Source organism: Neoarius graeffei, chromosome 4 (genome assembly GCF_027579695.1).
Source record: "Neoarius graeffei isolate fNeoGra1 chromosome 4, fNeoGra1.pri, whole genome shotgun sequence".
NCBI lineage: Eukaryota > Metazoa > Chordata > Actinopteri > Siluriformes > Ariidae > Neoarius > Neoarius graeffei.
Genome location: NC_083572.1, coordinates 102669935 through 102695837, shown reverse-complemented (window position 1 = coordinate 102695837; position 25903 = coordinate 102669935). Strand labels below are relative to the sequence as shown.

Below are 25903 nucleotides of genomic sequence, written 5' to 3'. Positions count from 1 at the left end.
GCCCCGGGGCCGGCGAGGGCCTTTCTGTGCGGAGTTTGCATGTTCTCCGTGTGGGTGTGCTCCGGTTTCCCCCACAGTCTAAAGACATGCAGGTTAGGTTAACTGGTGACTCTAAATTGACCGTAGGTGTGAATGGGTGTCAGCCCTGTGATGACCTGGTGACTTGTCCAGGGTGTATCCTGCCTTTTGCCCATAGTCAGCTGGGATAGGCTTCAGCTTGCCTGCGACCCTGTAGAAGGATAAAGCGGCTAGAGATAATGAGAATGAGAAATTACATACAAAATACAGCTTTTTTTTCTCTGTGAGGTGGTAGGAGGTACGCTGTGTCTGGGTGCGCGCGCACACACACACCACATCCTACAGGCAACTTGGTCAAATCAAGTCACATACTGGCATGTTTTGGGAGGTGGGAGGAAACTGGATAACTCGGCGGAAACCCATGCAGACACGGAGAGATTCTCATGCTCAGTGTTAGCTAAAGAGACCCTTGTGTCTGAATGTGGGTTATAATTTCATTGTACTACTGTGTGTGTGTGTGTTTACTAACATATTATTTTCTCACATTATGCTTGAATGAGTTGTAGCAATTGTGAGAATCAAAGAATGTATAAGTGAATGAATGACAGGTGTGTGGGTGGGTGAGAGAGAGAGAGAGAGAGAGAGAGAGAGAGAGAGAGAAACAAGGTCAGCTAAGAATTTCAGTTGTACTTCTAGCTAATGAGCAAGCAAAGACCACACTCACATGTACACACACACACACACTTACTTATTATGGCTGGCAGCAGTACCCAGAACAATCAGAGGAATTTTAACCCCTTTAATGCCAAAACTGTCAGTGTATTTAATTCACTGGTGAAGGAGGTGTGGTCTCTGTGTATGTTCCATCATTTAAGAGAAAAGGGTGTGACCTCTGTACACGTCTTGTCAGTTTAAGACAAGGAGGTGTGGCCTCTGTGTATCTCCTGTCAGTTTAAGCAAAGGAGACGTGGCCTCTGTGCATGTCCTGTCAGCTCAAGGGAAGGAGGTGTGGCCTCTGTGCACATCCTGTCAGTTTAAGAGAAGGAGGTGTGGCCTCTGTGCACATCCGGTCAGTTTAAGAGAAGGAGGTGTGGCCTCTGTGCATGTCCTGTCAGTTTAAGAGAAGGAGGTGTGGCCACTGTGCATGTACTGTCAGCTCAAGGGAAGGAGGTGTGGCCTCTGTGGATATCCTGTCAGTTTAAGAGAAGGAGGTGTGGCCTCTGTGCATGTACTGTCAGCTGAAGGGAAGGAGGTGTGGCCTCTGTGCACATCCCGTCAGTTTAAGAGAAGGAGGTGTGGCCTCTGTGTATGTCCTGTCAGTTTAAGAGAAGGAGGTGTGGCCACTGTGCATGTACTGTCAGCTCAAGGGAAGGAGGTGTGGCCTCTGTGCACATCCTGTCAGTTTAAGAGAAGGAGATGTGGCCTCTGTGCATGTCCTGTCAGTTTAAGAGAAGGAGGTGTGGCCTCTGTGCATGTCCTGTCAGTTTAAGAGAAGGAGGCGTGGCCTCTGTGCATGTCCTGTCAATTTAAGAGAAGGAGGTGTGGCCTCTGCGTATTTAAGAGTACTGTCAGCTCAAAGGAAGGAGGTGTGGCCTATGTGCATGTCCTGACAGTTCAAGGGAAGGAGGTGTGGCCTCTGTGCATGTCCTGTCAGTTCAACGGAAGGAGGTGTGGCTTCTGTGCATGTATTGTCTGTTCAAGGGAAGGAGGTGTGGCCACTTTACCTTTGCATGACCTTGCCCTTCCCCGGCCTGTGAATTATCTTTAGCAGATCATGTACCCATTCACTGCCAAACTGATCATGAACTTCTAGGGAAGATAGTTTACAGTGTATATGAGCAGAGGGTCTGTAATCCAGTCTTTGGCTGTTGTTTTGTGCCAAATAGCGTTGCTTGGCATTGCAATTCACTTTTTCCCAGTAGGGTCCCTTTTCTTTCTCTTTTTGCCTCACCTGGGGGATTCCAGGTGCTTCTGCAAATTGCAGCGAATCATGCAATTTCTCTTTTCCATAATTTTTGGTGGTCTGTAAAGTGAAAGCTCAGAGCCTAACGTGTATGTACCCAGCAGTGACTTCAGTATACAATGACATCACATACATTTATCCTTCTTCTCCTCTCATACTGGATTGAGGGCAGACTGGATGCAACAGTGACTCACTATCGCGCCTTGAGGTACAAAGTAGTATTACGAGATGTACGGACCATCCTGACTTGGCGCTAGCTAGATAGCGTGCCCAATTCAGTAGATATCTCTACAACACGATTCATAGACCTCTTTGACATAATGTCAAAACTGTTATTTCTTCACAATCTGTTGATAATTTTGGATAACTTTTTGAATGTTTTAAACTTAAATTTGTACAAATTCTTATACCTAGCACCTTTAAGAAGAGCATCATCATAAGGTAAACACACACACAGCCTGTGTGTGTTGATTAATAAATCTCCCTGACCCTCCTACATACTAAAAAAGTTAATATTTTGTTTTTGATGAGACTTACTGCTTTAGTGAACACACACACACACACACACACACACACACATCTAGCAGAGTGAAATCTCCTTTCTCTCTCTCTCTCTCTCTCTCTCTCTCTCTCCCCCCCCACAGAGGTGTTGATGTGTGCTGGACGCTGTCCACTGGAACAAGTCCATGCTGACGCTTGGCTGGTGAGTCCAGTGTTTTGTTTTTCCTCACTCATCTGTTCAGTTTTTCCCTCCTTTCCTTCTCTTGGTCTCTTTCTTCTGCTTTCAGTTTCTCTTCTCTTTTTCACCTCTTTATCTTTCAGAAGCTTCTTTTGATGCCTTGCTTTCTTCCTCAGTTATGTGCTTCTCTCTCTCTCTCTCTCTCTCTCTCTCTCTCTCTCTCTCTCTCTCTCTCTCTTTTTTTTTCTCTCTCTGTTGCTCTATGTGTTTATGTAGATTGGTCTCCAGCTCTTCCCTATTGTGTCTGGTTCCCTTTGTTCTCTGTGTGTGTGTGTGTGTGTGTGTGTGTCCATTTGGATGGTGTGAGTATGTGTGTTTGAATAGACAGAAATACTGTTTAAGAATGAATTAGTCTTGTCCATGTGGTCCAGCACTCACTCTCTCTCTCTCTCTCTCTCTCTCTCTCTGTAAACTAGAAATCTGATCATTACTTGATTTCGTACCATTTTTTTCTACGTCTGCACGTGTGCACAGAAAAAAATAGAGAAAGTAAAAGAAAAAAAAGCTTGCTTCTGTCTTCGGATCAAAATAGAGTCCACTCTATTGTTGTTCAATATGCAACCATAAAAGACTCTGTGATAAAATGTTACGAGTAAAGCGAGCTGAGACTGAGAGCATCTCATTATGTCACTTTTAATATCTCTATCCATCAAGCACAAGAAATACGTAACATAATGGACATAAAAATTTATATAGGAAAATAAAAAAAGTCGCATTTGCCAACACTGCATCATTACTCATGTGATTAAATAATTACAAGCGACTGCTCATACGTGACATCTTTTAAAACAAGTGACATGGAAATATGATTACTGAATAATCCATATAGACCTAGAGAGCCAGAAGACATGTTTGAGTTTTTTCAGTGACTCGACTCATTTGATTCTGTTCAGTTAAATGATTGGTTCAGATTTGTTCACTGATTCGTTTAGTTGTATGATATGCTGCCTGGTCACGCTGCTGTATAAAGTGTGCATGAAGTTTGAGTCAAATATCTAATAATAATTTGTATAAACTGTTTAGGATATGTTCATATTTAGAATAATTACTTTCATATGAAGCCAAACACTGGTATTAAATGTATTTAATACTTTTCATGTATTAAAACATGAAAAGATTATCTAGCTCTGATTGAATGAGCTTGAACTGCATTAATTAAACTCAGACTCAACTAATTATTTGCTGAACGGATATTCACTATGTCTGAAAGATTTACTGACTCAACTGATTTGTGGAATGAATCTCAGCCATGACTGAAAGATTTACTGACTCGTCTATTTTTTTGAACAAGAGAGGACTGCATCTCAGCTATGACTGAAAGATTTAGTGATTCAACTAATTTGTTGAACAAGAGAGGAGCGAATCTCAGCCATGACTGAAAGATTTACTGACTCGTCTATTTTTTTGAACAAGAGAGGACTGCATCTCAGCCATGACTGAAAGATTTAGTGATTCAACTAATTTGTTGAACAAGAGAGGAGCAAATTTCAGCTGTGACTGAAAGATTTACTGACTCAACTGATTCGCTAAATAAGAGAGGAGTAAATCTTGGCCATGCTTGAGTGAATCACTGAGTCAGCTGATTCTCTGAATGGGAAAGGAGCGAATCTCAGCCATGACTGAAAGATTCACTGACTCAGCTGATTCTCTGAATGAAAGAGGAGCTACTCTCAGCCATGATCGAAAGTTTTACTAACTCAACTGATTCGTTGAGTCATAAAGGTGTTAGGACTGGGACTGTTTTGGCCTCTAGAGGCCACTGTTATTTCCTTTTCTTGTCATGTTTGTTTTGGGCCTCTAGAGGTCACCACTGTGTTCTGTGTTTTGTTTTTGTCTTATTGCCTGTTTCCTGCCCCACCCTGTCCTTAATTAGTTTGTGTATTTATACCCCTGAGTTCAGTCCTCTTGTCACGGAGTCTTTGTGCTGTTATGTTTAGCTCCAGTTACCTCTGTTCCGATTTCCTCGCCCGTGTCTTTGTGGTTTTTGTACTTTGCTTTCTTTTGGACTTTTTGGACTTTGTGTTTACCATTTTGGATCCTCTGAGCGTTTGTATTTTTGCCTCTTCTTTTTTGTTTTTTTGGCTCTTTGTTTCTTTGAACTTTTTTTTTTTTTCTGGTTATCTTCTGAGCGTTAGGATTATACTTTTGTTTTTGCCTTGGATTGTAAATAGTGTAAATATTGTAAATAAACCTTTTGATACTTTTTCTACTTCCGCCTCACGCCTCTGCATTTGAGTCATCCCACTGGTGGCCTAGTGGGGGTTTGCTGGATTATCACACCAGTGAACCAGGTTCGAATCCCAGCAAAACCCTAACAGAAAGACTCCGTCATGACCGACTCAGCAGAGACTTCTTCATCTGTCTACCTGGCCAACCTTCAGGGAATGATGGCTGCATTAACACGCCTTGGATCCACCATGGACACTCATGGACGGACTCTTGCAAGCCAACGTGAGACCCTTGCTCGCCACGAGGTACTGCTTCAGCAGATTGGGAGAACCCTGGCACAGCTGACTTCTCTGCCCCCATCTCCTCCTCCTGATTCTGCTCCTGCTCCACCATCCGCTCCTGCTCCAGTGCCTCTTGCCATGCTGCCTTCTTCACCTTGCAAACCCAGCCATCCTGCACCACAGAGGTATGACAGCAAGCACAGTGAATGTCGAGAGTTCCTTACCCAGTGTCAACTCACCTTTGAACTTCAGCCTACCACCTACACTATGAATTGCCGCAAGATTGCCTTTGTGATAAGTAAGGTAAGGCGCGAGCCTGGGCTACTGCTATCTGGCAGAGACAGGGACCTGAGTGCTCTGATTTCCAGCTGTTTACTGAGGAGATGCTGCATGTCTTCGATCAAGCAGACATCAGTAAAGACGCAGCCAGAAAGCTCATGTCCATCCGGCAAGGGGGAAGCGTCGCAGACTACGCCATCTCGTTCCGGACGCTCGCAGCAGTAAGTGGATGGAACGAGACTGCCCTGGTGTCAGCCTTCCACCATGGTCTGTCTGACCCCATCAAAGACGGTCTGTCTTCTATCGGATGCCTTAGTGACCTCAAAACACTGATCTCACATTCTACTTGTCTGGACAACAGGATGAGAGAACACCGCCAAGTCCTGAGCCTCCCCGGCCTCCTTGCCTCTACCTGGAGCCCGTCTACCTCCTCCAGTGACTGTCCAGAACCCATGCAAGTGGGTCGTACTCGCCTCTCCGCATCTGAGAGGGAGCACAGAAGGAGGGACAAGTGCTGCATCTACTGTGGCAAGCCTGGTCACTTCCGAGCATCATGTCCCAAACTCTCGGGAAAAGGACCGCCCTGTCCAGCCGAGGGAGGGTTGTGACGGGGCCTACCCTCTCTCCCGGACTCCCTGGCCAAGGAATCTACATCCCGGTCTCCATCTCCTGGGGTGAGTCTGTCCACTCTTGTCAAGCCTTGTTAGACTCAGGGGCGGCTGGAAACTTTATGGATATCCACTTTGCCCAAAGCATCAATGTCCCGACTGCACCTCTTGAAGTCCCACTGTCTGTGTCTGCCCTCAATGGCCAAGCGTTAGGTGATGGAAGAGTCACCCAAGTTACTTCTTCAGTCTTCCTCCAGTCTCAAGGTCACAAGGAAGAAATATCCCTGCACCTGATTCCTTCACCAGAGTTCCCAGTGATTCTAGGCCTTCCTTGGCTTACCCGCCACAACCCTCGTATAGACTGGGTCACTAGCCAGGTTGTGGAATGGGGCCCTGCGTGCCATGCCTCATGTCTGCTCTCTAGCTCTCCTGTGTCTCTTGCCGAGCCCCCTGATCTCACCGAGCTATCTCAAGTTCCCACAGAGTACTGGGATTTGAAGGAGGTATTCAGCAAGAGCAGGGCCGCTGTTCTTCCTCCGCACCAGGCCTATGACTGTGCCATTGACTTGCTCCCTGGGACTACCCCTCCTCATGGCAGACTGTTTTCCCTCTCTCAGCCAGAACGCAAGGTCATGGAGGAATACCTCAAAGACGCCCTGGTCTCTGGGTTCATTCGACCCTCCACTTCACCTGCTGGTGCCGGCTTCTTCTTTGTCGGCAAGAAGGATGGGGGGCTCCGACCATGTATTGACTACAGGGGCCTGAACAAGATAACTGTGCGCAACCGATATCCCCTTCCGCTGATGTCCACAGCATTCGACCTGCTCCAAGGCGCCACCGTCTTCACCAAGTTGGACCTACGGAATGCATACCACCTCATCCGTATCCAACAGGGAGACGAGTGGAAGACTGCCTTCAACATCCCGTCTGGGCACTACGAATACCAGGTGATGCCCTTCGGACTCACCAATGCACCAGCTGTTTTTCAGGCCCTAATCAACGACATCTTGAGGGACATGATTAACCTGTATGTTTTGTCTACCTTGACGACATCCTTATCTTTTCCAAGACCATGCAGGAGCACCGCCACCATGTCCGCCAGGTTCTCCAGAGGCTGCTACAGAACAATCTGTTCGCCAAGGCCCAGAAATGCGAATTTCATGTTCCCGAGGTCTCCTTTCTGGGTTTTATTGTACGGACAGGCCAACTCCAAATGGACCCAGCCAAGACCCTGGCCGTCCGGGACTGGCCCACTCCCAAGTCCGTCAAAGAGGTTCAGCAGTTCTTAGGATTTGCTAACTTCTACCGCAAATTTATCAGGAACTTTAGTTCTGTAGCAGCACCCATGTCGGACCTCACCAAAGGGACAGGTGGATCTTATGTCTGGTCTCCTCAGGCGGAAAAGGTGTTCAAAGACCTCAAGGACCACTTCTGCACGGCACCCATTCTGGTCCTCCCGGACACCTCCCAACCATTCATCGTGGAGGTGGACGCCTCAGACAGTGGTGTCGGCGCAGTGCTCTCTCAACGTTCGGAAGGAAAGCTGCACCCCTGCGCTTACTTCTCCCACCGCCTGAGTCCTGCGGAGTCCCAGTATGATGTGGGGGATTGAGAACTGCTAGCGGTCAAACTGGCCCTTGAGGAGTGGAGGCACTGGCTGGAGGGAGCGCAACATCCATTCCTGGTTTGGACGGACCACAAGAACCTGGAGTACCTCCAGCAAGCCAAGAGACTGAACCCACGACAGGCTAGGTGGGCCCTGTTTTTCAGTTGGTTTGACTTCACCCTCTCGTACCGCCCCGGCTCCAAGAACACCAAACCTGACACACTGTCCAGGCTGTTCTCTGCCACTAACAGGGAGAGTGAAGTCGGGCCTATCATCCCTATATCCCGGATTGTGGCTCCTGTCCGCTGGGGTATTGAGGAGACCGTTCGACAAGCTCAACGCCGGGACCCTGATCCTGGGACGGGGCCACCAGGCCTCCTGTACGTCCCTCGTCAAGTCCGGGCCAAGGTTCTCCAGTGGGGTCACTCTTCCCCTCTCACCGCCCATCCGGGAGCTCGGAGGACCCTGGACTTCCTGAAAAGAGGCTTCTGGTGGCCTAACATGGAGAAGGAAGTGAGGTTCTGTCCTGTGAGGTCTGCACCAGAACCAAGAACCTGCGACAGCATCCCCAGGGTCTCCTGCATCCTCTGCCTATTCCCCGGCGTCCCTGGTCCCACGTGGCAGTTGACTTCATCACGGGTCTCCCTGAGTCTCAAGGTAACACTGTCATATTGGTCATAGTGGACAGATTCTCCAAGGCCTGCCGCTTTATTCCACTGTGCAAACTCCCCTCTGCCCTTGACACTGCTAAATTGTTGTTCACTCATGTCTTCCGAGTTTTTGGTCTCCCTCAGGACATCGTCTCTGACCGGGGGCCCCAGTTCTCCTCCCGAGTATGGCACGGCTTCTGCAAGAGCATCGGGGCCACTGCCAGCCTCTCCTCTGGGTTCCACCCCCAGTCCAACGGCCAGACGGAGAGGCTCAACCAGGACCTGGAAACCACCCTGCGAGGCCTGGCTATGGATAACCCGACATCGTGGAGCACCTGGCTGCCATGGGCAGAGTACGCCTACAACACCCTGCAGTCATCGGCCACCAAGCTGTCACCGTTCCAGTGCCAATTCGGGTTCCAGCCACCTCTGTTCCCGGACCAGGAGGAGGACGCTGGGGTGCCCTCGGTCAACCATTACGTGAGACGGTGTCGCAAGACCTGGAGCAAGGTCAGGAGGACACTCATCCAGACCTCCAGTACCAACCAGACTCAGGCCAACCGCCATAGGAGACCTGCCCACACTTTCCGCCCTGGACAGCGGGTTTGGCTGTCCACCAAGGATCTTCCGCTGCGGGTGGAGAACTGCAAGCTTGCTCCTCACTACATTGGCCCCTTCAAGGTTGTACGCAGAGTTAACCCTGTCTCCTACCGGCTCCAGTTACCACGTATGCTAAGGATCAACCCCACATTCCATGTTTCCCTGTTGCGGCCCGTACTGACATCCACGTATGCCCCTGCCCCTAGGAACCCCCCGCCCCCCCGCATCTTCCAGTGTCAGACTGTGTTCACCGTGCGCCGCCTGCTGGACTCCCGACGGGTTCGTGGGGGCCTCCAATATCTTGTGGACTGGGAGGGCTATGGCCCTGAGGAGCGCTGCTAGGTCCCAGCTCGGGACATACTCGATAAAGAACTTTGTTGGGACTTCCATTCAGCCCATCCTGATCATCCTGGGAACGTCAGGAGACGCTCCTGGGGGGGGGGGGGGGGGGGGGGTCCTGTTAGGACTGGGACTGTTTTGGCCTCTAGAGGCCACTGTTATTTCCTTTTCTTGTCATGTTTGTTTTGGGCCTCTAGAGGTCACCACTGTGTTCTTTGTTTTGTTTTTGTCTTATTGCCTGTTTCCTGCCCCACCCTGTCCTTAATTAGTTTGTGTATTTATACCCCTGAGTTCAGTCCTCTTGTCACGGAGTCTTTGTGCTGTTATGTTTAGCTCCAGTTACCTCTGTTCTGATTTCCTCGCCCATGTCTTTGTGGTTTTTGTACTTTGTTTTCTTTTGGACTTTTTGGACTTTGTGTTTACCATTTTGGATCCTCTGAGTGTTTGTATTTTTGCCTCTTCTTTTTTGTTTTTTTGGCTCTTTGTTTCTTTGAACTTTTGTTTTTTTTCTGGTTATCTTCTGAGCGTTAGGATTATACTTTTGTTTTTGCCTTGGATTGTAAATAGTGTAAATATTGTAAATAAACCTTTTGATACTTTTTCTACTTCTGCCTCACGCCTCTGCATTTGAGTTATCCCCCTGGTGGCCTAGTGGGGGTTTGCTGGATTATCACACCAGCGAACCAAGTTTGAATCCCAGCAAAACCCTAACAAAAGGAGCTAATTTTGGAGGACTGGAGACCAATTTTGGAGGACTGGAGACCAGAGGTTTAAGCTGAGATACATGAAAGGTAGGGTGAACATGTCACATGGTGAGTGGTACGGTAATGCCAGTCTAACAGAACATGGGTTGATTACCTTCTTGATGAAGAAGGGTCCAAGGAACCTGGGTGCTAGCTTGCGAGAGATGGTCCTAAGTGGCAGGTGGCGCGTGGAGAGCATAACTCGTTGACCTACTCGGTAGGTGGTTGCCTTGGAGCGATGTTTGTCGGCCTGCCTTTTGAATGCGAGTGCGGAGCGAATGAGTCTTCTCCTGGCCAATGCCCACATCCTCCTGCAGTGGTGTATAAAAAGCTGGGCTGAGGGTACAGTGACCTCCTCCTCTTGGCTGGGGAACAGTGGTGGTTGGTAACCTAGTGAGCACTGGAACAGAGAGAGACCTGTGGCAGAGGAAGGGAGAGTGTTATGTGCATATTCAATCCAGGGTAGGTACTTGCTCCAAGAACTGGCATCCCTGGACGCCATGCATCTGAGTGCAACCTCCAAAGCCTGGTTCGCCCGTTCTGCCTGGCCGTTGGTCTGTGGGTGGAAGCCTGAGGAGAGACTACAGGTGGCCCCGATGAGTTTGCAGAAGGCTCTCCAGAACTGTGCAGTGAACTGAAGACCCCAGTCAGAAACAGTGTCGGTAGGCAGACCATGTAGGCGGAAAATGTGTTGGACGAGTAGTTCTGCGGTCTCTTTGGCTGAGGGGAGCTTGGGCAGAGGAATGAAATGGATGGTCTTAGAAAAATGGTTAATAACAGTGAGGATGCATGTGTTGCCACCTGAGTTGGGGAGTCCTGTGATGAAGTCCAGGGCGATGTGAGACCAAGGTCGATGCGGAGTTGGAAGGCGTCTTAGTAAGCCAGCAGGGGGTCGATTGGCTGTCTTGTTCTGGGAGCATGTGTTGCAGGCTGCCACGAACTCCTGGATGTCCTTCTTGATGGATGGCCACCAGAAGCGCTGCTGGATGAGAGCCAGGGTTTGGGCGGCTCTCGGATGAAAGGCCAGCTTGGAGCCATGACCCCACTGCAGCACCTGGGTTTGCACAGGACCGTGAACAAACAGATGGTTACGAGGAATGCTGTTGGCATTACCTTCACCGGGATCCTGCTCCAGGGCCTTCTGCATGAGCGTCTCAACCTCTAGAATGGCGGCTCCCACCAGGCAGCGTGGAGGAAGGATGGTCTCGGGTGGCTTGGACTCCTCTTGGTGGGAAGAGAACATTCTGGACAGGGTTTGCTGTCAGGTTTGCTGTTCTTGGAGCCTGGGCGGTAGGAGAGCGTGAAGTTGAACCGGGAGAAGAAGAGAGACCAACGGACTTGATGGGAATTGAGATGTTTGGTGGACTTGAGGTACTCCAGGTTTTTATGGTCGGTCCAGACTAGGAAGGGGACATCAGACCCCTCAAGCCAGTGCCTCCACTTCTCCAAGGCTAGTTTCACGGCCAGTAGTTCTCGGTCGCCAATGTCATAGTTCCGTTCAGCTGGGGATAGCCGGCGGGAGAAGAAGGAGCATGGGTGGACCTTGTTGTCGTTGGCCCTCTGGGATAGGATGGCTCTGAACCCTGACTCGGAGGCGTCGACCTTGACAATAAACTGCTTGGTTGAATCGGGTGTGGTGAGAATGGGTGCTGTGGTAAACCTGCGCTTGAGACTGGAAAAGGCTTTATCTGCTTCCTCCCCCCACTTGAACTTGGTCTTGGTCGAGGTCAGGGCTGAGAGAGGTCCGGCCACCGTGCTGAAGTTGCGGATGAAGCGCCTGTAGAAATTGGCGAACCCCAGCAAGCGCTGGAGCTCTCGTCTCGAAGATGGGGTGGGCCAGTCAGTGACTGCCTCCAGCTTGAGGTCGTCCATCTGGATCTTCGCTGGAGAGATGATGAACCCCAGGAATGAGACAGAGCCTTGGTGGAACTCGCTCTTCTCCGCCTTAACAAACAGCTTATTCTCTAGCAGGCATTGAAGAACCTGCCGGACATGACCCCGATGTTCCTCCAGGGAGCAAGAGAAAATCAAGATGTCATCCAGGTAAACGAAGACAAAGGTGTTAAGAAAGTCTCTCAAGATGTTGTTAACTAATGCCTGGAATACCGTGGGTGCGTAAGTCAGGCCAAAAGAGACTACGAGGTACTGATAGTGGCCTGTGGTGGTGTTGAAGGCTATCTTCCACTTGTTCCCTTCCCTGATCCTAACTAGGTGATAGGCGTTGCATAAGTCCAGTTTAGTAAACACCGTAGCTCCCTGGACTCAGTGATATGTTTCTCCATGGGTTGTCTCTCGGCGGGGGAAAGAGAGTAGAGACGTCCCTTGGGTGGCGCCGTCCCAGGCAGGAGGTCGATACCGCAGTCATAGGGCCTATGAGGGGGAAGGGACACTGCTCGGGTCTTACTAAAGACAGGCTTGAGGTCCAGATATTCCGGAGGCACATGAGAGAGGTCGGGAAACTCACTGGCTGAGGGCTGTGGTGGTTTGGCGGGAGGCAGAGTGGAGTTCAGGCAGGAGGCCAGGCAGGAAGGACTCCAGCCTAAGATGGTGTGGTCAGTCCAGTTTAAGTGGGGGTTGTGCTGCATCAACCAGGGTAGTCCAAGAATAACGGGAACGTGAGGGTTGTTCATGATGTGAAGTTGTATCATTTCAGAGTGATTGCCTGAAATCCTTAGGGTGAACGGGGTGGTGAGGTGAGTGATGGTGGTCAAGCCAGTGCCATTGAGTGTCAGGATGGTGAGAGGGACCTCGAGGGTGAGTAACAGGATTCCGAGATCCTTGGTGGTGGCAGAACAGATCAGGTTCCTGTCCGCCCCCGAGTCGACGAGCGCCTGAAGATGGTGATGCCAGTTGTTGAGAGTGATGATAATGGGGATCAATGGTCGGTCAGCAGGGGACTGGTTCCGAGCATTGCCCACTAGGGCCCCTCAATTCACTGGTGGCCTCATCCTTTTAGCGGGCAGGCTCGGTAGATGTGTCCCTGCTGACCACAGTAGAAGCAAGCCCCCGTGCTCTGTTGGCGCAGTCATTCCTCCGCTGACACCCGTACCCGATCTACCTGCATGTGTTCGACGGACGAGGCGGGAGGTGGAGAGGAGTTGAAGTTGAGGCGGTTCCTCTCTTTCCTCCATTGTTGAACCTGAGCATCAATATGATTGGCAAGGTCCATCAGGCTGGAGAGGTCCGACAGCAATTCCCGAGAGACAAGTTCGTCCTTAATGGCACCGGACAGGCCATGTAAGAACGCGTCGACCAGGGCACTCTTGTTCCAACCGCATGATGCTGCCAATGTCCGGAACTCGATGGCATAATCTGAGGTAGATCGGGACCCCTGCCGCAGCTCCATGAGCTCTCTTGCTGCCTCCCGGCCGGACAGAGAGCAGTCGAATGTTCGCCTCATTTCCTCAGAGAATTCCTTGAAGCTGGAACAACAGGGTGCGCCAGCGTCCCAGACCGCTGTTCCCCATTCCCTGGCCTTGCCGGTGAGGAACGTGATGGTATAGGCTACCCGGGAGTATTCTGTGGGGAAAGCCAGAGGTTGAAGCACCAAGATCAGTGAACACTGTCACAAAAAAGATCTGCGGGTACCTGGTTCTCCACTGTAGGGCTGAGGTGGGGTAATGGTTAGCACGGTCGCCTCACAGCAAGAAGGTTCCAGGTTCAAACCCAGCGGCCGGTGAGGGCCTTTCTGTGTGGAGTTTGCATGTTCTCCCTGTGTCTGCGTGGGTTTCCTCTGGGTGCTCTGGTTTCCCCCATAATCCAAAGACATGCAGTTACAACCTTGATTCCAAAAAAGTTGGGACAAAGTACAAATTGTAAATAAAAATGGAATGCAATAACTTACAAATCTCAAAAACTGATATTGTATTCACAATAGAACATAGACAACATGTTGAAAGTGAGACATTTTGAAATTTCATGCCAAATATTGGCTCATTTGAAATTTCATGACAGCAACGCATCTCAAAAAAGTTGGGACAGGGGCAATAAGAGGCTGGAAAAGTTAAAGGTACAAAAAAGGAACAGCTGGAGGACCAAATTGCAACTCATTAGGTCAATTGGCAATAGGTCATTAACATGACTGGGTATGAAAAAAGAGCATCTTGGAGTGGCAGCGGCTCTGAGAAGTAAAGATGGGAAGAGGATCACCAATCCCCCTAATTCTGCGCCAACAAATAGTGGAGCAATATCAGAAAGGAGTTCGACAGTGTAAAATTGCAAAGCGTTTGAACATATCATCATCTACAGTGCATAATATCATCAAAAGATTCAGAGAATCTGGAAGAATCTCTGTGTGTAAGGGTCAAGGCCGGAAAACCATACTGGGTGCCCATGATCTTCAGGCCCTTAGACGGCACTGCATCACATACAGGCATGCTTCTGTATTGGGAATCACAAAATGGGCTCAGGAATATTTCCAGACAACATTATCTGTGAACACGATTCACCATGCCATCCGCCGTTGCCAGCTAAAACTCTATAGTTCAAAGAACAAGCCGTATCTAAACATGATCCAGAAGCGCAGACGTCTTCTCTGGGTCAAGGCTCATTTAAAATGGACTGTGGCAAAGTGGAAAACTGTTCTGTGGTCAGACGAATCAAAATTTGAAGTTCTTTATGGAAATCAGGGACACCGTGTCATTCGGACTAAAGAGGAGAAGGACAACCCAAGTTGTTATTAGCGCTCAGTTCAGAAGCCTGCATCTCTGATGGTATGGGGTTGCATTAGTGCGTGTGGCATGGGCAGCTTACACATCTGGAACGACACCATCAATGCTGAAAGGTATATCCAGTTTCTAGAGCAACATATGTTCCCATCCAGATGACGTCTCTTTCAGGGAAGACCTTGCATTTTCCAACATGACAATGCCAAACCACATACTGCATCAATTACAGCATCATGGCTGCGTAGAAGAAGGGTCCGGGTACTGAACTGACCAGCCTGCAGTCCAGATCTTTCACCCATAGAAAGCATTTGGCGCATCATAAAATGGAAGATATGACAAAAAAGACCTAAGACAGTTGAGCAACTAGAATCCTACATTAGACAAGAATGGGTTAGCATTCCTATCCCTAAACTTGAGCAACTTGTCTCCTCAGTCCCCAGACATTTACAGACTGTTGTAAAGAGAAAAGGGGATGTCTCACAGTGGTAAACATGGCCTTGTCCCAACTTTTTTGAGATGTGTTGTCATGAAATTTAAAATCACCTAATTTTTCTCTTTAATTGATACATTTTCTCAGTTTAAACATTTGATATGTCATCTATGTTCTATTCTGAATAAAATATGGAATTTTGAAACTTCCACATCATTGCATTCCTTTTTGATTTACAATTTGTACTTTGTCCCAACTTTTTTGTAATCGGGGTTGTAGATTGACGTGGGGCGGCCTTGGGCTGAGGTGCCCTTGAGCAAGGTACCTAACCCCTGACTGCTCCCCGGGCACTCTGGTGTGGCTGCCCACTGCTCTGGGTGTGTGCGCGTGTCTTCACTGCTTCAGATGGGTTAAATGCAGAGGATGAATTTCACTGTACTTGAAGTGTGCATGTGACAAATAAATGTTTTTTTTTCTTAAAGGGAGTCTTGGTTCATAGAGAGCGGCGGTGGCAGGAGGTGAAGAAAGACGGCCGGGCAGGGGTAGGCACGGCTTGGGAGTGCTGAAGTTGTGTGGCTAGGACGTTAAGTGAATTGGACAGGGTGGCCAGGTTCTGGGTGATTTGCTTGAGTTCCTGTTGGTGGGTCCCGAGGAGGGCTCCTTGCTGCTGCATAGCCGTTCTCAGATGGTTCAGTTCCGCTGGATCCATCTTGGCCAGAACGTACTGTTATGGGTGGCGAGATGTGGTGAGTTTGGATCCAAAAGCAGAACACAGACCAGAAAATCCAATAAATAAAAAATTATTTAATTGAAGTCAAAGAGTAAATGAACAAAAATAGCAAAATAATCCAGACAAAAAACGAGGCAGGCAAGGACAAAAATGCTAGCATGAAAAAACATGAAAAATAGTCCTGACAAAAAACTGGAGACAATAAAACATAGCACAAAAAAACATGAAAAAATGACAAGACGTGAGTGCAAAAAACTGTGGCAATGAACAGGCAAAACAGAGCAAAAATCCAAGAAGCAATAAGGGCGCAGAGATGACGTGAAAAACCAATGAGATGTTCTGGTAAAGTCCCCTTCTGAGCATGGCGTTTAAAGGTGGAGTATGAGGTTTTTTTCAGGAGTATGTTTTACCATATTGCTTGAAAAGCTCCTCACACCCATGTTGCAAGCAGTACAATAGAAGGTTTGACCCAAAAACAAAATATTTTAATCCAGTCTACAGTGTAAAATAAAGGAAAAACGCCATCAAATCCTATCGAGGTACCACCTCAAAATGATTGGATACTGACACGTCAATCAGACTGAAGCCCGCGAGCAGCCCGTCCCTTCTGTGTGTGTGTGTGAGAGAGCGAGCAGCCCCTCCCCCAACCCGTGCGCTGAGCAGGGAGAGACAGAAATGCACAGAAAAAGGGCAGCTTTCCCTCAGAGCGCTCCCTCCAAACAACGGGGATTTACACGAAAACGGAAGGAGATATTCACAAAATTCTTTCACAGTGAGCGCCACAAGGCTCTCCTGAACACACTGATGTAGGGCCCGTTTACACAAGGACGCTGTCGGGTAAAAACGACTAAATATTTTATCGGAAGTGCCTTTCGTCTACACGGGGACGGCGTTTCCAAGGCTGAAAAACGGAAAAAATTGAAAACGCCTTCCAGAGTGGATAAGTTAAAAACAGCCCCCGTTGCATATCCGTCTAAACTACCCAATACGCGAAACTCTGCTCGGATCTGCTCACGTCGGGTACGCGTTTACGTCATACATATGTCATATACTGTACATGCCAGCCCGGGAAGTAAGAAAGTAAGTAAAAAAGTAAGAGCATGTCTGATTACATCGATCCAACGGACCTTCAAGCTGCTCTGGCAGCTTTAATAAACGTCCAGGAGTCCTTCGAACATCTATACCGAATCTGCACACATACCGTTAATGAACAGAGGCGGGCATAGTATGCTCTTACTTTTTTACTTACTTTCTTACTTACCATAGCCAGAGTAGTCAAAGTTTTCGCGGCACAGATGTGCAGATCAGACAAGACGGAAGACGTTGCGCATGCATGCAGACATAGCGGAGGTCTTTCACAGCACCACCTAGCCGCCTGGCATGCACATCCAATTGAATTCCACACATTTATGCGTCACCGTATAGACGCAGATTTCCTCCTTGAAAACGGTCATGTAGACGCGGAAAAAAGTAAGAACGAAAACGGACTTTTGCGTTTTTGTTTCAGACCGTCCCCATGTAAAGTGGGCCGTAATTTTTTTGTCTGTAGTGTAAAAAATGAGGTCACTAGAGCGAGTTAAAAACGAGTGACTTTTCTGCCAAGCTTATAATGGCAGTCTATGGGGCTGCGCGCCTGTCCTCTCCTCACTTTCAGGCTTCTCATTCAAAAACTGCAAGTCCTATCATGTAGGTAGACACATTGCGTGAATCAGGACAAGTGTGGCTACTACTTTTGAGAAAATTATGTGCGTGGCGTGAAAATTGGGGCTGAAAACACAGTTTAAATGAGAAAGTTTAAGCTATTTTTCCAAGCTCTCTACACTCTAACTTAACGAGCTCCACTGGTGTGTAACGCAATAGACACCCATTATAAAGTCTGATTTTCTCAGGCTTTATAAGGGGGAGGAGGGGTGGAGACGCGGGGGGTGGGTGGGAGCATGGCAAGGGCTGGCGTGCTTCTTTTCAAAATATGGCTTGCGGAACCGTTATTCCAAAATCTCGTACTGCACCTTTAAATACACAGCATAGAAAACCAGAAAATGAATACAGGCCAGATGGAAGTCCCGTCCTGGATCCAGATTAGCACTGAACTGGGAGATAATAAATCTCTGGAGTGCATGTCCGGGACGGAGCATGACACAAATCTTGACTATGACTGAACAATTCACTGACTGAACTGATTTGTTGAAAAAGAGAGAAGCCACTCTCAGCCATGAATGAAAGATTTACTGAGTCAACTGATTTGTTGAGTTATAAAGGAGTGAATGTTGGCCATGATTGAATGACTCACTGAATCATCTGATTCTTCCTTCAAATCTTGCTCATCATTGAACGATTCACTGACTCAACTGATTTACTGAATGTGAGAGGAGTGAATTTCAGCCATGACTGAAAGATTCACTGACTCAACTGATTCACTGAATATGAGAGGAGTTACTTTCAGCCATGACTGAATGATTCACTGACTTAATTGACTCACTGAATGTTGGCCATGATTGAATGACTCACTGAATCATCTGATTCACTAAAGAGCGAATCTTGGCCAGGATTGAAAGGTTCACTGACTTGAAAACATGTAAACACGTTTACTCTTTCACTGATGATGTTCTGCTAGTAAGGAGCTAACACGTTGCCTTCAACCTTCTGTTAATAGATTACAAATTTCTCTCTCTCTCTAAATTGTTGATTGGGCAGATTTGAAACACATTAACTGTGTATTAATGTGGTCTAATAACACATTAATAATCCTGACAATAAACTGAAAAAAGAAGAAGCTAAATAAAGTAGAATAAACTTCGGCCAGTGTGAACAACATTTCTATCTCATCAGCATTACAGGAGACAGATAACTTGTATAGTAATCAGTTGAATAGTATATAAAAAAAATTATAATATTTGACATGTAAAACTTTGAACCCAATGATGTTAGTTATTTGTTCCACCCTGACAGGAATCTCAGGCTACTTGTTATTATCTCTGTGTATGTTCTGCGTGATGGTGCATATTCGCTATGCATATTATTTACATATTTTTAAATATTAAAAAAAATTAACATTGGAATTTGTGGATCATCCAACTAATATCTCAAATCAGACTTTATCTGGGGCTGTGTGAGGACATTTTCATGTGACGGAGATCATTAAAGGATTAAATCAAGGTGAATGAAAACGTGACTAACACACCAAGCTAAGGTTAGCTATGCACAAGGTTCTTGTTGTTCTGTAACATTGATGCTAAACACCACTCTTCATGCCGCTTGTGCCTGGATTCAGATCAGATTAGATATAACATGCAAATAAACAAGTTTTCAAGATATTGCAGCATTAAGCTGACAAGATTGATAAGAATGAATTGGACTGATGAAAATCTTTGCATGTAAACAGAGCCAGTGTTTAACACACTCTGGGAAAAGCAACTTTCAGCAGAAAGTGTGGAGAGTGTGTGAAAAATTCTTGCTTTTTATCCACTTGAAATCCAGAGTTTAATTTTTCATGCATTTTGATTAGTCCTTACCAATTATATTTAATACCGATTTGCCAAATTGCGTACATTCCGTAGCTATTAATCTTTCACTCCCATAACAAATTTCTTATTAGAGCTGCAGTACTACGTTACTGACTGTTGACACAAGAATTAATGTATTTAACTCCGATTTCCTTCCTATGGGATCAAAATAATTTAAAACCACTCACATTATCCATTTTATATTCAAAAGATATCTTTTTTTTAGGGTCTGATTTTGACAACACTAATCATTCAAATCGATCAATCATTAATGGTTGGATTAAAATCAGACAGCTTTAATAAAATATCTGCTCAGAGATGAAACTTTGGTCTCTGTGGCTGCATCCGTCTCCAGAAATATGAAGAAAAATATATTTAAGAAAATCCAACCGATCAGGGGGTGGTTTTCCCAAAAGCCTCTTAACGCTAAGAGCATCTTAGCCAGGAGAGAGAGTGTTTATTGTGATGCTTGCTCTACCATTTAACGATGATCTTTGTGCTGTGATGCTTTTGGGAAACCCACCTCAGAAACTATGAGGTGTATCTACTCACTGGTCAGTTACGTTAAACATAGACGGCATGTGTACGTGGGTTTTGGGAGGTGTGGCTTCAGAGACCTGGCTGTATTTCTGTAAACACTCAATAACGACTTTCACTCAATAGCTAACTTTCACCAAAACCTCTGATCATACCCAAGATTCAACATCTAGAATGTACACAATGAGAACATTACTGTATTGTATTTGTATCACAGATCTGTATTACTAGCATTTTATAACTGTAATGTCAAAAATCCACCTTGAACTAAGTTTCTGTGGTAATTTTCATTAGCTAGATACACACACAGATCATATGCTAGCTAACTATAAAGGAAATTAGCACAGGAATTCATTGCTAGCTACTTCTGCTGTCTTAGCTAGCCTAAAATGAGCAAATATGTTACTTGTTTCTTGCCTTGGTTTTAGCATCTAATTTTAGTATTGTCTATAGACATGCTCTAGACATTTATTTTATTCTTTACATTTTTTTCTTTATAATTGCTAAGTGTTTAGCTATACTTAAGATACTTTCTTCTAAACTCTTAACGCAGCAACACATCATCCAGTTAGCAAAAAAGTTCATTTTCTGCTCAAAACCACATTTTGTTCATTACAGCATATACCAAATCTACATTTTAAACTGCAAAAAAACCCTTTATCTACTTGCACTACTTCTGTCAAAACACAGCAAATCTGTCTCAGTATCAAATCATTCTTTCAAAACATTAGCATGTTTTCAATCCAAGAGGAACTCAATCATAGCACAGTGACTTTCAAAATACTAACAGTTGATGGCGTTACAGAAACTGCATTACTTTTCATGTTTTAGTTCTATATGGGGCGGCATGGTGGTGTAGTGGTTAGCAGTGTTGTTTTTGGCAGCCATTTTTGATTTAGTTTTAGTCTTAGTCTTTTGGACGAAATGCTTATTAGTTTAAAGCCCTGTTCGCACGGGATTAGTATTACCTGTGAACCTCTGGCGATTTGTAATAATTGCAGAGAATGTCTGAGATGTTAGTCCTGTGCGAATGCGCCATGTCTGTAATTTGTAAAGTAATAATTCTGCCGCAAATTACCTACTATATTTTGTCAAACACAGACGTCCAGTGACAATACTAGTCCCGTGCGAATACGCATGTTCGTGTTTGTTATTGTAATTGCGCGCGTTTTATATCTTTTCCGGTTACTGTGAGTAGGCTAATGGAGGCTACAGTTGAAATTTTCATGAATACTGTTTTAGGGGCAAGTGGTAGTCGTGCCCCATACCACACTACATGGAATCCGCTTCCCAAAACCAGCAAGAAATCCAAGAGGAGAGCTCGGAGATTTTTGACCTGGATGACTTGTGTGGCTGCTTTCGGTAAGGAACATTTTTAATATTTCATAGCTGTAGCCAGGCCATATCCTCCATGGACTAGGGATGGCGCAAACTAAAAAAAATCTTGACTGACCACTGAGCCTCATTAGCCGGTTAACCTATGAGTTTAAACAGGGATGCAAACGGCTCGCCTTTTTCACAGCTCGTGCAGATCCGATTTTTTTTTTTTTTGGGGGGGGGGGGGGGGGGGGGGGGCGTTGGAGTGTCTGAATAATTTCATCAGAGTAAATTCTGTATTAAAATTACTACATAAGCAAATGCCGTTACAGTCCATGAAAAAGTCGGCATCTGCGCCTTTAGTTTGTGTGGAGAGATATGATCTGCAATAACATGCATTGTTGGCTACAGACCGAAACATACTTTCAGAATGCACTGGCCAAGGCAGGACTAAACTCGATGTGCCTTCTAATAATAATTTAAAAAAAACAAAACAGAATAGTAATTTGTAAGCTAAAAAGCCTGTGTCTACACTTTTTTCTTTCGCCGAGTGGCAGCGGGAGGGCGGGACATGACTGAATGGGTGTTTCTGATTTGTCAGTTGTCTTTAACTGGGGCGGGGGGGCGGGACATGACTGAATGGGTGTTTCTGATTTGTCAGTTGTCTTTAACTGGGGCGGGAGGGCGGGACATGACTGAATGGGTGTTTCTGATTTGTCAGTTGTCTTTAACTGTGGCGGGGGGGCGGGACATGACTGAATGGGTGTTTCTGATTTGTCAACTGTCTTTAACTGGAGCGGGAGGGCGGGACACGACTGAATGGGTGTTTCTGAAGTACAGGATGTTACGACATATCCGGTCGTGATGTCTGTAAATTGAGTAAATTACGGACTTTGCTTATCCCGTGCGAATGCAAGGGATTTAACACAGAGGTTGGGTGGGAATTTACAAATTACTATAGGTTCACAGGTAATACTAATCCCGTGCGAATAGGGCTTTAGTCACATTTTAGTCAATTCCATCCTTGATAGTTTTGGTCTAGTTTTAGTCGACGAAAACTAAAAGGGTTTTAGTCATTCATCTCATCTCATTATCTCTAGCCACTTTATCCTTCTACAGGGTCGCAGGCAAGCTGGAGCCTATCCCAGCTGACTACGGGCGAAAGGCAGGGTACACCCTGGACAAGTCGCCAGGTCATCACAGGGCTGACACATAGACACAGACAACCATTCACACTCACACCTACGGTCAATTTAGAGTCACCAGTTAACCTAACCTGCATGTCTTTGGACTGTGGGGGAAACCAGAGCACCTGGAGGAAACCCACGCGGACACGGGGAGAACATGCAAACTCCGCACAGAAAGGCCCTCGCCGGCCACGGGGCTCGAACCCGGACCTTCTTGCTGTGAGGCGACAGCGCTAACCACTACACCACCGTGCCGCCCTTTAGTCATTCATTTTAGTCGAAAAAATAATTACTTTAAAACATTAAATTAGGCCAATACAGAGATAGGAAATTGTAATCGAGGTTGACAGGTCTCTACATAAACACTGTCTAGTGTGCATGCTCTCTACATAAACGCTGTCTAGTGTGCATACTCTACATAAACGCTGTCTAGTGTGCATGCTCTCTACATAAATGCTGTCTAGTGTGCATGCTCTCTACATAAACGCTGTCTAGTGTGTATACTCTCTACATAAACGCTGTCTAGTGTGCATGCTCTCTACATAAACGCTGTCTAGTGTGCATGCTCTCTACATAAACGCTGTCAAGTGTGCATGCTCTCTACATAAATGCTGTCTAGTGTGCATGCTCTCTACATAAACGCTGTCTAGTGTGCATGCTCTCTACATAAACGCTGTCTAGTGTGCATGCTCTCTACATAAATGCTGTCTAGTGTGCATGCTCTCTACATAAACGCTGTCTAGTGCAGACATCCCAAGTCTCCCGGAAGTTCTGGGAGTCTCTCACATATTGATAGTGGCTCCCTGATGCCCGCAAATTGGGTAATATCTCCCGGAATCTAGAGCAAGCGAGCAAGAGTGTGCACGCGAAACATTAATGTCTGCATCGCGCATATTGTATGACAGAATGCGCGAGGGAGCGCGAGAGAGACTGCATGTGTGCCTGTTCATGTAGCACATGCTAGACAAAGAGCATCCTGATTGGTTTACAGACATCCAAACTCATTTCAGGGAGGTGTCGTGACACCCCCCTGATGGGAAAAAAGTCATGCGTCACGACACTTCCCTGAAATGAGTTTCTGCAGGTTGGGATGTCTGCTAGTGTGTATACGCCATTGTTCACAGACTCGTGTTTCTGCCTCCGTTTAACATGTCGCAGTGCGCTGATAGAGCACAAACATGTCATGATGAACACACAGCTAGAAGATGACCACGCTGTCCATTAATGTAAATATGATGGCTAAACATGCTGCTAACGTTAGAGTAGCCAGGTGTGCTGCTGCTCATTTAGACATATTAAGGCACAGCAACAGGTCTGAAAAGCTACATTTCCCCCCGTATGTTTCACAGTAACTCAAATATGGGTCAATATATGACAAAGCATTCAGTTGCTGTCCCACCAAAAATCCCTGCAGGACAAGTTTTACTCATGACATGTTAATTGAATTTAAGTTAGCTTAACCAAGCCAACTTTAGCATGAAGCTAGCGGTCCCATTCATTTTCGCCAGGTCACGGTGTTTTGGAAAACTTCATAGGAAATCCATCACAGACCGATTGTTGAGTGACATTAACCAAAGCTAGCAAACGTATACATGATCTGTTAAGGACTGCTTGTAATGTTAACTTACCATCGCAGAAATAGCAGCATGGTGAGCCTTTAGATGCCTCTTGAGGTTGGTCGTATTCTTGCCACGTAGTTTATAGCCACAGCGTGTACCTCTGTCTCCCACTACAAGGCATTCCGTTTTATTTTCTGCTGGATTATGTGTAAAGTATGTCCATAAATCATCGCGTCTTTTCCGCCCACCAAGCCCTTGTGCTGGCGTTGCCGAAGGTCCATGAAGTGTGTGGCTGCCCCGGTGTGCACTGTGCCTGGACATGCCTGGTGGTGGGCATGACCAAACAAGGACAGGATGCAGGTGCATTGCTGATATTTTCAGCATTTGGTAGACAGGTTGCACGCGCCGTTGGAGGAAACGGCATGCATTTTGATAGTCCTATAGCCAACCCACTAACATTTTCGTCTCGTCTCGTCAACGAAAACAACAGATACGTCTCGTCATATTTTCGTGATCAAAGAGTTTAGCTCGTCACTGTCTCATTTTAGTCATGAAAAAAAGGTGCGTTAACGAAATCATTTTGTCATCGTTAACGAAAACAACACTGGTGGTTAGCACTGTCACCTCACAGCAAGAAGGTTCTGGCTTTGAGCCCAGTGGCCACCAAGGGCCTTTCTGTGTGGAGTTTGCATGTTCTCCCCATGTCTGTGTGGGTTTCCTCCGGGTGTTCCAGTTTCCCCTGCAGTCCAAAGACATGCAGGTTAGGTTAATTGATGGCTCTAAATTGACCGTAGGTGTGAATGTGAGTATGAATGGTTGTTTGTTTTTGTGTGTCAGCTTTGCGATAACCTGGTGACTTGTCCAGGGTGTACCCCGCCTCTCGCCCATAGTCAGCTGGGATAGGCTCCAGCTTGCCTGTGACCCTGTAGAACAGGATAAGTGGCTACAGATAATGGATGGATAGTTCTATGTGTAGACAATATGAAATTTTTTATAATTCAGTTCATTTTACTGAAAACCGCTCTACAGGGTTTTTTTTTTTTGCTTGAGTGTCAAATGTGTGCATTTTTGGCAACATATTACAGTATCTAAAAGTGAATGAGTCATCTCATTCAAGGTACAGTCGAAATAAAAAAAAATAGTAAATGATCAAATTTCTGTAGTATAAGCATTGATTAGCAACATGAAATTGCTGTGGGGTAGTGGTTAGCACTGTTGCATCACAACAAGAAAGCCCTGGGTTTGAGCCTCGTGGCCGACTGGGGCCTTTCTGTGTGTAGTTTGCATGTTCTCCTCATACCTGCGTGGGTTTCCTCTGGGTGCTCCAGTTTCCTCCAACAGTCCAAATACATGTGGATTAGATCAACTGGCTACTCTAACTTGTCCATAAGTGTGAATGTGAGTGCAAATGGTTGTTCATCTGTGTGTAGCCCTGTGATAGATTGGTGACCTATCCAAGGTGAACCCTGCCCCTTGCCCAAAGTCAGCCGAGATTGGCTTCAGCTTCCACTGTGACCCTAATGGAGAAGCGATATAGATAATGGATTGATGGCTGGATGACATTGCTGCCAGTGATCAACAAAAATACAACATACATGGCCTTTGGTTCCAACTGTGTAAAAATAAAATACAATGCAAAGGTACAGAAAGGGGAAAAACATAAAAATGCACAGTCCTGTTCTAATCTTCAGCATTTGACCACATGTTCTCGTCCACATCTTATGTCATCTCTTGCTATGTGCCTTGGATAGATATGCTTGGCATGCCTTACTCACCCCTGGCAATCTTCAGCTGAAGGACATCGCTCTGCAGCCAGCATTTATTGTATCCAGGGGATACATTTGGTCATGTGGCTGATGATCATACACTTTCCACCTTCAGGCGGAAAAAATTCAACCCCTCAATGGGATTGAGGAAAGGCGAGTGGGGGAGAGGGAAAGGAAAACCATTCTTGGATGGGCTGCAAACCAGTTTGTGA

The 25903-nt window shown here is 46.4% G+C and overlaps 1 protein-coding gene across 4 annotated transcripts in view; it reads left to right on the top strand.

Annotated features, from left to right (window-relative positions):
- LOC132884526 (semaphorin-5B-like) overlaps nt 1-25903 on the top strand; it is a 235556-nt gene that overhangs the window by 68653 nt on the left and 141000 nt on the right. For 3 of the 4 annotated variants that reach the window (XM_060918381.1, XM_060918380.1, XM_060918383.1), the window contains exon 2: nt 2626-2684. The exons of the other annotated variant lie outside the window; for it this stretch is intronic. The gene's annotated coding sequence lies outside the window, so the exon portion shown is untranslated. The remainder of the gene's footprint in view (nt 1-2625; nt 2685-25903) is intronic. 4 annotated transcript variants of the gene reach the window in all.